The sequence below is a fragment of the Pinus tabuliformis genome, chromosome 3_2 (assembly GCF_031772625.1).
Source record: "Pinus tabuliformis cultivar Carrire ecotype Pingquan chromosome 3_2, CPIR1, whole genome shotgun sequence".
Classification (NCBI taxonomy): domain Eukaryota; kingdom Viridiplantae; phylum Streptophyta; class Pinopsida; order Pinales; family Pinaceae; genus Pinus; species Pinus tabuliformis.
The window spans coordinates 76,325,062-76,335,312 of NC_142302.1; positions in this window are offsets into that span (position 1 = coordinate 76,325,062).

Sequence of the window (10,251 nt, forward strand, 5' to 3'; positions counted from 1 at the left end):
AAGCTAATCTACTTGCGGAAAGAAACTGAAAGCCAAAAAGTAACGCAAACCCTAGCAAACCCTAATTCTACCAGCTAGTCCTACTGATGCAAAGGAGAGAATGCAAACTACTGGAAGAGATGCCATTACTTCTATGAAGGTAAAATACATGTGTCTAGACTACCTCTATCTGAAGAAAACATCTTTTTGTATTTTTGAATAAGTTATTAGAATTATCATGCATGTGCTTTTTAACTGGCTTTTTACTGTGCAGGGGTGGATCAAGGAGGAGAAATGCTTGGAAGAGGTCGGGAAGGTTCAGAGAGGGTCTAAGGAGTCCCTACACCCTTCCAGAGAGTTTCACAAAGTTTGGCTATCAACAAACCTCATTCGTGAGCTTCTACAGGAAGTCTGCAGGGGTTCTACAGGATGTTCAGAGATTTCTACAGGATGTTCAGAAATTTCTACAGGATGTTTGAAACGTGGATCTTAGAGGATGGGTGAGTGAGGGAAGATGCATGAATGGATAGGGAGGTAGGATAGGGGCCTGGAGTGACCCAGGGACTGGTGGATGGAGTGGTGAGAAGGTGTAGAAGGCTGACTTGGCTTAAAGAAGGCTAACACAATGATGGAGCAAGAAGGTAGGGTTACGTGGGCAAAAGGACAGGTGTGAGACGAGGGACCTAGCTAGGAGATGGAACAGCTAGCTCTGATGAAGCTTATGTGGATGAAAGAGTGGTAGAGATGCCCTGCACAATGTACATTTAACCGAATCAACAACGTCTTACAAATAATCAAAGTCCTAGCTAATCTAATCTAATTGTCAATAAAGCGAATGAACAACAGCTTTATTTGGAAAGAAAACCATGTACATCAATCATGAAAAGAAACATTTCAGGGATCTGAACCCATATCTAACTTCTGCAAATAAAAACAGTACACTAAGGATTGCATGGTCAAGCAAACTAGTGTTTTTGTTGGGGCAGCACTGTTTCTTCAATTCCAGCCCCTGATCCAATAAGGATGAGGCAAAACAGAGAGTTTTTTTGACCCTTTTCTTGGAGATTTTTCCTGTTATTATCCTACCAATACATTTTAAACATTGAAAGCAATTCTATTCAGAAATAGTGACCTATTTAACCAACACAACTAAATCTGCCCAACAGAAATACGTTTCAAATGCATAAAAGGAAAACAACGATGCATAAAGGAAAGGTAACAGTACAAAAAGGAATCCCTAAGCTCTCAAGTTGGGTGTAACCCTGAGAGCTATGGCTCCTATAGAAAACTCAGAGTTGATATAAAATCGGACTCCTTCTCATTATCAAAAAATAGTCATAAGTCAAGAGTTATGCCCAAAATGGCTACAAGAGAACAAAGTAGAGCTAACAGTACTGTAGTGCAAAATATGCAATGGTTTCCAAAAGTACCTCACGAAGGCTGAGGCCTTAACATTTATACACCACGAGGGCCCTAGCTGGCCTCCTAAATCTATGGGGCTTGGCTGCCCAAACTGTGAGTAGACAGCTCCTTCCAAAATCTACTTGGCTGCCTTCTAGATCCAGTTTTGGTGGCCTTTGGAGCTCGGAGTTGGGGGTGAAGATCTCGAGGAAGGCTATTTAATGCCATAGACAACCCCCCTACGAATCCTCACCTCAAGCTTGGCTGTCTTCTAGCCCATGATTGCATGGTTTTGCTCCAACATGTGTCAAAAAAAACCTGAAATGAGCACGTGTTAGCCACCTAGGAAGAGTGACTACCCTTACTCGTACAAATGACATAAACATACTAAAAAATAATGCATAAGCTATGAAAAATGAAGGATTGAACAAGGATAATTAGGCCAAATGAGCCCAACAAGTTACCAAATTTGGGGCACATCACTTTGACTATGGCAGTGAATTCTAGACTTCCCTGGAAGGAGGTGAATCCTAGTACTACATTTGAGGATGGAGGTGTGATCCTCTGGATTCCCTTGTTGTTGATATGGGCATTATATCATTTTATTTGTTGGTTTAGAAAATGTGCATATGTGTATATGTGGTTATTGTAAATACTGTAATGAGCTATGTTATAAAGCTCCAATATGTGGTATATTGTCATTTTGTCATGATTTTTTTCTTTTAAGGAGGTCATTCATTGTAAATACTACAACAAGCTAACTTATAAAGCTCCATGGGAAGGATGTTTGTTTTTCAGCAGTTTTGCTGAGGTTTTGGTGTGGTTTAACAATGAGGATAGTGTTCCCCAAGGGGGATGGTTTTGTAATAGCCCTGGTGAAAATTCCATGTAACAAAAGTAAATAAAGGCAAAATAAGACCATGGGTAAGGGACACGTATTCCAAGCTAAATGTTGTGAAAAGATATCCTAGAGGGCATCAATGGATGTGTGTTTTGGCTAAGGAAAATTCGCAAAGGCTAAGTAAAAAGAATTAAAAGGAGAAAGGCATTTTGGCACATTTATTTATGAAAATAAAGGAAATTAAGAGAAAAGTAAGGTGAAAGGTCACAGGTTGCATTTGAGGAAATTGAAGGAAAATAATGGAAAATGAAGAAAATAGAGGCCTCGTTGATAAAAATTATTTTTAGGATCAGTTAGAAAGCTTGGTCAGTGTTAAGCTCTTGGTGAGTTCAAGTTTGGAGCTCTCTCATTATTCTCTCTCGCTCTCACTTTTCGTCACTTAGATTTTTGATGGAGCACTCTAGCTTTGGATGAAGGAAGGAAAATAAAGTAAAGGGAAAGGAAGGAAAGCAAGGATCAAGGAAGGAAATGCAGGGTCAAGCAGCTTCAGCAAGAATACTTGCACTTTTGCATGTGTGATTTCCTAGCAGGTTTGGACATGCATGGCTTTGCATGTTCGTGTATGGTTCTCTTATTGTCGGTGACATGGTTTTTGTGGGTTATGACATTAGTTTTCAGCATAGTCTTGCCTTTTTTCTAGATTCCATGGTGTTGCAATGTTTTTTTTTGAGCTTTGGTTTGTTGGATGGATTCTGAATTTGTGATAGAAGTGGTCTCAAGTTTCATTCCCAAAGTCCTAGGAATGCCTTGACAAGTTTTGGCGAGATACATGGTAAACCCTGACGGAGAAGTCTCAGTTGAAGGCCTAGTAATCTGGGTTTGGATTGCGTTAAATCCTAAGAGACTAGTCTCGGTTTAGGCCCTAGTGATCTGGGATTGGATTACAGTAAATTTGAAGAGACAAGGAGATGGAAAACTTGTTAAGGATAGTGATGGATTCCGGATGACATTTCAAGTTCAGTTTGGTTGTGATCGGAGCACTAGTTTTGGTGTGATCACAGCTTGATGAGGGTGGAGGTGGTTTAACCTATGGATTCTCTTGTTTGTTCTTGGATTGGTTGTTCTATAATATCCCACATTCATGCTTTGAATATGGCATGAGGGTGACTAGCTAAAAGAAAGATTTGGTTTAGCCATGTCTATGGTCGGGTGGTACGTGGAAGTCCCGAACTTGGTCAGATTTGCCTATGATTAATGAAATATAAGTTCTCTTACATTTTCACTTATTTATATGTGGATTTGATAGCTATCATATCTCTAATATATACATGGTTTTATGCTATTTATAAGCATGATTATATGACTATTTCATGTCATGGGTATTTCATATATTTACTTGTAAATGTTAAAATGATGGATGGAAGATCTAATTGATGTTATAACATTTCAATGGAGAAGGTGGTGATCCTTGTTATGTTTCATAAGTTCTTTCAGTCATTTATGCATTGTCTTGTATCCTAGACCTGTAGATTACATTGATGCCAAGTGTTTAGCAAAATGTCAATCCCGGTTGGGGATGCTCACGCCTAGTCCTAAGGTTGAATTTTGATTTTTTTACCTTTTCATCATGTCTTTGATTGATTATGGAGGTTGTAATAAGTTCTGAGCAGAGGCCAGGATTTTGGGCTAGAAAAGTGGCTCAAATCTTGGGGATGCTAGCACAAGTATGCTAAAAAGAGTCTAGGGACGCTAGCACAAGTCTGCTGAAAAGAGTCTAGGGACGTTGGCACATAGACCTGTGAGAGCGACTTTGGATTATGGGAAATGTCTTGCCTATAGCATGAGAGAATCCAGGGGTTAAAAGGCTTAAAAAATCAGTGTAAATCTCGGATAGGCTGTGAGAGTGGTTGACATGTATCGTGAGGTTGTTGTTGCTGATGTGGACGGGTTTGTTTCATGTGTTCCATTGATTCCATCTCCTCAAGGTCACAAATGAAGTTGAATCCCTTATAGTGACCTCTGTTTACCCCAACTGGTCAGTTGCTTGGGTGGACCTAAGAGAAGGGGGTGTTACAATAAATCTCCCTTTCAAGAGAGCACCACATCGCTTTCTCCTCATCAAAATTTACATCCCTTTACACAATTTTCACTCTGAGGGAAAGTAAGTACACGGTAGTTGTGAGGAGTTTTTATGTGATCCACAAATACCCCCAACTCTGTTGCCATCTCTAGCTTCTTCCTTGATTCTTTGGAGACATGGTAGTAAATAGAGGCTCCAAAATCTTGAAGTATGACACATCCAACTTCCTCCCCGAGAAAGCCTCACCTAGTGTAATCATACAAAGAATCTAATGGGGACTCTAGTTCTCCAAATAGACTATTGTGTTGCATGCCTCAACCCACAATTATAGAGGTATGCCATGGTCATGTAACATAGCTCTTGCTACTCCCATAATGCTCTGGTTCATCCTCTCAACTACCCCATTCTATTGTGGGTCATGGGGTGTTGTGAGCTCTCTTTGAATTCCTTCTTTCACACATAAATTTTTGAATTCATTCGAAATATACTCACTCCATTATTTATCTTAAGAGACTTCACCTTCTTAGTGTTCTCTTTCTCAACTAGTGCCTTGACTTCTACAAACTTGGAGAATGTCTCATTTATTCCACATTAAGAATATCCAAAAATTCCTTGAGAATTGATCAATTAAAATAACAAAATATTTATGCCTGGCTATGGAGGCTGTCAAGAAAGTTCCACTGACATCATATTGCATCCTTTCCAAGACTACATTTGCTTTGTTGTCTCGATCATGGAATGTGGATTTTGCATACTTCCCAAAGGTACACCCTTTGCATACATCCTACTTCTCATGTGCTCCTTTAGGGAGGCCAATAGTTATTCATTGAATAATCTTTAAGGCCTCATGATGCAAATGGACCAGTCCTATGTGTCGAAGTTCACCAACATCACAGTTGTGCACTTTCTCTGCCTTACTAGTTAATGTAGCACAATCTTCCATATCTATATTATATAGATTTTTCATGAACCCTGATCTGCTTCACCTTTCTCAGGGCTATGTGTCTCAGGAATTCTTTCCCTTTATTAAAGATCACATCATAACCACGGTCTTCCAAAACTCCAATAGAGATGACATTTTTCTTTAGGCCTGGAACGAGCATGAAATCCTTGAGTGTGAAAGGGGATCCAAAATCCCTATGAAAGGTGATTGTACTAATATTGGTCACGTTGTACCTTTTGTCACCCCACAGATTGATGTGCATTTGGATATCTTTCTCCTCCAGGTCACTGAAAAATTGTCTACACCTTGTCATGTGGAACTATGTACCTATGTCCAAGTACCATACACTCCCCATCACTGCGTTAGCCATGCATGCAATAAGGGTGAAGCCAAGATTGAATTATGAAGCCAAATATTCATGTACTTCTCCTCCTAAGGTCTTCTTCCTGGACTTTTTGTGTGGACACTTCGTGGCATAGTTCCTAAATTCACGACAATTGAACCATTTAATTTTGGACAAATATTTCTTCTTTCCCCCTTGGCTGGATTTTGGTTTGATTTGAGGTTTCTTCCCTTTTCTGTTTTGTCCCTTTCCAACCAATGAAAAGTTTTCTTGATCCTTGCCCTTGGATGAAGTCCCATGTCTAGTATTTTTCCTTATCACCTTTTGTACCAAATCAGACCATAAGTGTTTCCAATTCAGTAATTTCTCCCTGTCGTTCACCGAGTCTTGGTAGCTATGCCATATTTTAGGAAGGCCTAAAAGAGCTAGACTTACCAAGTCATCTTTTTCAACATTAACACCAATTTCATCATGAACTTGTGTAAATCTTCTCAGATATTGCAGGATAGGTTATTCTTCTGCATCTTGATATTTCGAAGTTTCTCCTCGAGTGCCATCTTCCTATGATCACTACTATTATCGAACAATTCTCTCATTTTTTTCCATATAGCGAAGGGAATTTATTTCCCATGAAGATATGAGACAATGTGGTCTTGTACTCCCTCTAGGATTATTCTCCTCGCCTTGGATAAATATTTCTTCCATTGGGCTAGGTTCTGTGCATCAGATGACTTTGGTTTTGCAACATTTGTCTTGATATATTATAGCAATCCGTGTTCATTCAATAACATCTCCATGTTATCCTTCCATGCATTGAAATTAGAGTTTCCTTCCAAGGCATACTTTAGTCTTAGCGCATTAAATGTTATCTTCCCAACTCTGAAGAGATCCTGCTACACTCACCTATGAATTCGATCTTGGTAAGAAACAACTTTGATTTTTTTGTTCTAATGTGAAACATACTCTGATACCATGTAGAAATTATGGTGTATAATTGTAATTTCTCATGATATTTTAATATAATTCACACGGCACAATCCTACTCTACTGTTATGTGGAATTCAATTCACAATTTAGAGCATCAATCATAAACATGCAATGATAAATAACACACATGCACACAATATTTTTCCAATGGAAATAAATCTGCTAAAAAACCCTTTGCATTCTTGCATTAATCTAATGAATAGAGATGTATTACAATTTATAGCTCAATTTAAGCTCAACCTGCAAGTGAATAACCTATCTCTCTACTCACTAAGAAGCTCTAACCCATACTTAGTCAATTTCTACCTTTTCTTGAGCCCCTATTTCCTTGCACAATTCCTAAGGAAATTAGGCCCCTATTATATAGGAATTTCCTCCAAAATGCTTGCACAATTCCCAAGTTTTATCATCTTACTGTATGCAACACTTGTACACTCAAGACTAGTCTACAACTTATGTTACACTTCCTTGGAATCTCCATTATAGCTGGGGAAATCAAATTCTCTGCATGCACTAGATATTTTGGGTTGATTGATTAGTTAATTGGATGATCACTAAGTTAGGCTACTGTCCACTGCAAAACTGAACTTCAACTAGTTCCTCCAATAGTTAGAACTAGTTTGATTAAAAATAGCTTGAAATAACTAACCTTGATTGCTACAAATTAGCAATCACACATGCTTAATTGAACTCCAACTGCTATAACTCAAATTTACTTAGCTAACTAAGTGTCAATAGCCATGTCACACAAGTTAACTTCATCCAAGTTGTCTATTGATGTGGAAATTCGAATATTCTCAATTTGACCAAGGAAAAATCAAATTGAGACTTTCTTGTTGCATTTTCAACACAAGTAACATCGTAAAGCATAAAATATTTGACTTCAGTACTAGGGTACTGATCTGGACTTATGCGGGAACAAAACAAAATACAAATATAAACATAAACATGGAGATGCAACAAAAATAAATTTTTATTTCATTAACATCAAAGACTGAAAGATGCTTACAAGAAAAATGGAAATAAACTAGCTTGGGCAATGGTAGCTTATCTTTGAGAAGACTTGTGGTGGCTACATGCCTTTGAACTGTGTTATAATGAGATTCAAGGGAGTTTTTATTATTAAACAATAAGGGGAAACCCTAAATAACCAAAAACCTAACCCTAGGAAATGGAACGCCAAGATTTAGTGGGCCCTGTTGGGGTTAGTTGGGAAGTCAACCTCCCGGGGTCGTAACTTGTTCATATGATCTTTGTTTTGCGCATATGATACCTCGTTAGAAATATCTATATGAATAATACAAGAATTGCTACATACCCCTTCCCATCGCTATAGGCCTGTTGTGGACCTCAAAAAAGACGTCGTTTAGGGGGTCAAAACAACTCCAGAAGTTCAGGACCCAAAAAACTACTAAAAATAGTAAATGTTGCTATAATCAAGAAAACTGATGAAATATACTGGAGGTATAAGTGGAATAGGTGGGTGGCCACCAATATCCACTTGGATCAGTCCTTCCCCTTAGGAAGAAATGGTCCCCATTGCCTACAGATCCTCCATGAGGTGAGCAAATTTCTATTAAACCTAGTCCTTGGTGAACCACTTTCCCTGGTGAAGGAGTTGGTCGGCTTTGAAAATTTGATATAGCTAGATCCTCTGCTAGAAATTGTTCTTGATCTTTATTCCCATGATCATGTTATTTATGGCCTCCGTAATGATGATTGGTTTGAGATCTGTTGGTTTCAGCTGCTTAGCAATGTGAGATGTGTCCGAAAATGGGGGAAGGAATGGTTGCAACTGGTCCACATTGAATAATAGGTGCAGGCCAAGGAATGGTGGAATACTGAGCTAGAAATGAATTTTCCCCTACAGCCTTGATGATAGTGTATGACCCATATCATAATAGTTGAAACTTGTAGTGGGGCTCAACGAGGCACTCCTTATCCAAATGTAACCAAACTTTGTCGCCTACTTAGAACTTGTGTGGCACTCAATGCTGATCATGACGTTGCTTGTACTTAGTATTGGCTATGTCCAATATGTCATAGACCTGCTGGTGGAGGTGCTGAATGTGTTCGATGAAGCTATTAGGCAAGCCAATTTCAGACTAGACATGAGCCAAATCTGCCTGAGTAGCTTCAAATGGTATGGCCACATCAATGGGACATAGTGGTTAGAATCCCAACCCCACCTGAAAGGGGATATGGCCAGTTGAGCTATTGAGAGATTGTTGTAGTTGTGTTGTACATAGGGGAGGATTTCATCCCATATGTGTGGATGCTTCAAGTTGCACATGCACAAAATGTGCACGATCATCCTGTTGACGACCTCTGTTTGGCCATCAATTCGGGGTGGAAGGTTGTGGACATAATGAGCTTGGTGTCCAACATTGACCAGAGGCTTAACCAAAATGTACTCAGGGACCTATTGTCCCGATCTGAGATAATTGACCGTGGGATCCCAAAATTTACCCACACGCATTCAAATAAAATCTTATCAATCGCTTATGTTGTGATACTCTTCTTACATGATGTTAGAATGGCCATCTTAGAGAATCTGTCGTCGACCATGAACACGCAATCATTTCCATTCTTAGTAGAAAGAAGGCCTGACATGCAATCCATGGACATGGATTCCCAAGTCAAAATAGGAGTAGGCAGAGGATTATATAGGCCTTTCTTCTTGATTTTCGATTTGGCAATGCTGGAGGTGATGCATGATCTGATGTACTTCCCAACATCTTGTTGAAAGTTTGACCAATAAAAATACTTTTGCAACACTGCAACTATTTTCTCTACTCCAAAATGTCAAGCGACCCAACTGTATTTCACCTCCCACATCATCTTGGTACACTCGCTTGCAGGAACACAAAGGTGTCCTAGGTGGTATAACAATGCACCCTAGAGGTGAAAATCTGCAACTTTCTTTCCTTCCAAGAACATTTAGTATTTGTTGTTGAATTATGGATCACTCTTGTAAAGATGAAGTCACCCTGAATTCTCATGTCCACAAGAGTCAAGCACAGTGGTCAATGACATAACTAGTGGTTGGCTAAGACAATCTACAACATTATTGGTGTTTCCCTTCTTATACTTCATGTTCAAATGGAACTATTGCATATATGTGGACCATTTCTGATGGTGTTCATTTTTCAACTTCTCTTGCGTCTATATGAACTACTGGGGTTGGTAGTTTGTGTGGATGACCATTTCCTTCCCCATAATGTAATGCTTCCATTTTCGTCATGTCTTCACAATAGAATACATCTCTTTGTCATAAGTGTGATAATTTCGGACTGTATCTAAAAGTGTCTCGCTGTGATATGCCACCATATTCCCTTTCTAGGTAAGAATTGCACCAATAGCATATTCAGAGGTGTTTGTGTCAATTTCAAATGGTTGCTATTAGAGAATCCCAAAACAAACCTCCCATAGAAATTGGCAAGACCCAGAAAGTTGCGGAGCTCTGTTAGAGTGCTTGGGGTTGGCCAATCCCGAATAACTTGTATCTTAGATGGGTCCACATGCACAACCCACTCATCAATGATGTGCAACATATATTGAACCTGGGTCATACCAAAAGTGCATTTATCTAAATTGGCACACAATTTGCATTGTTGTGGGGTTTGGAGGACCTATCGGATATGGTGTGTGTGCTCTTCCTAACTATGACTGAAGAT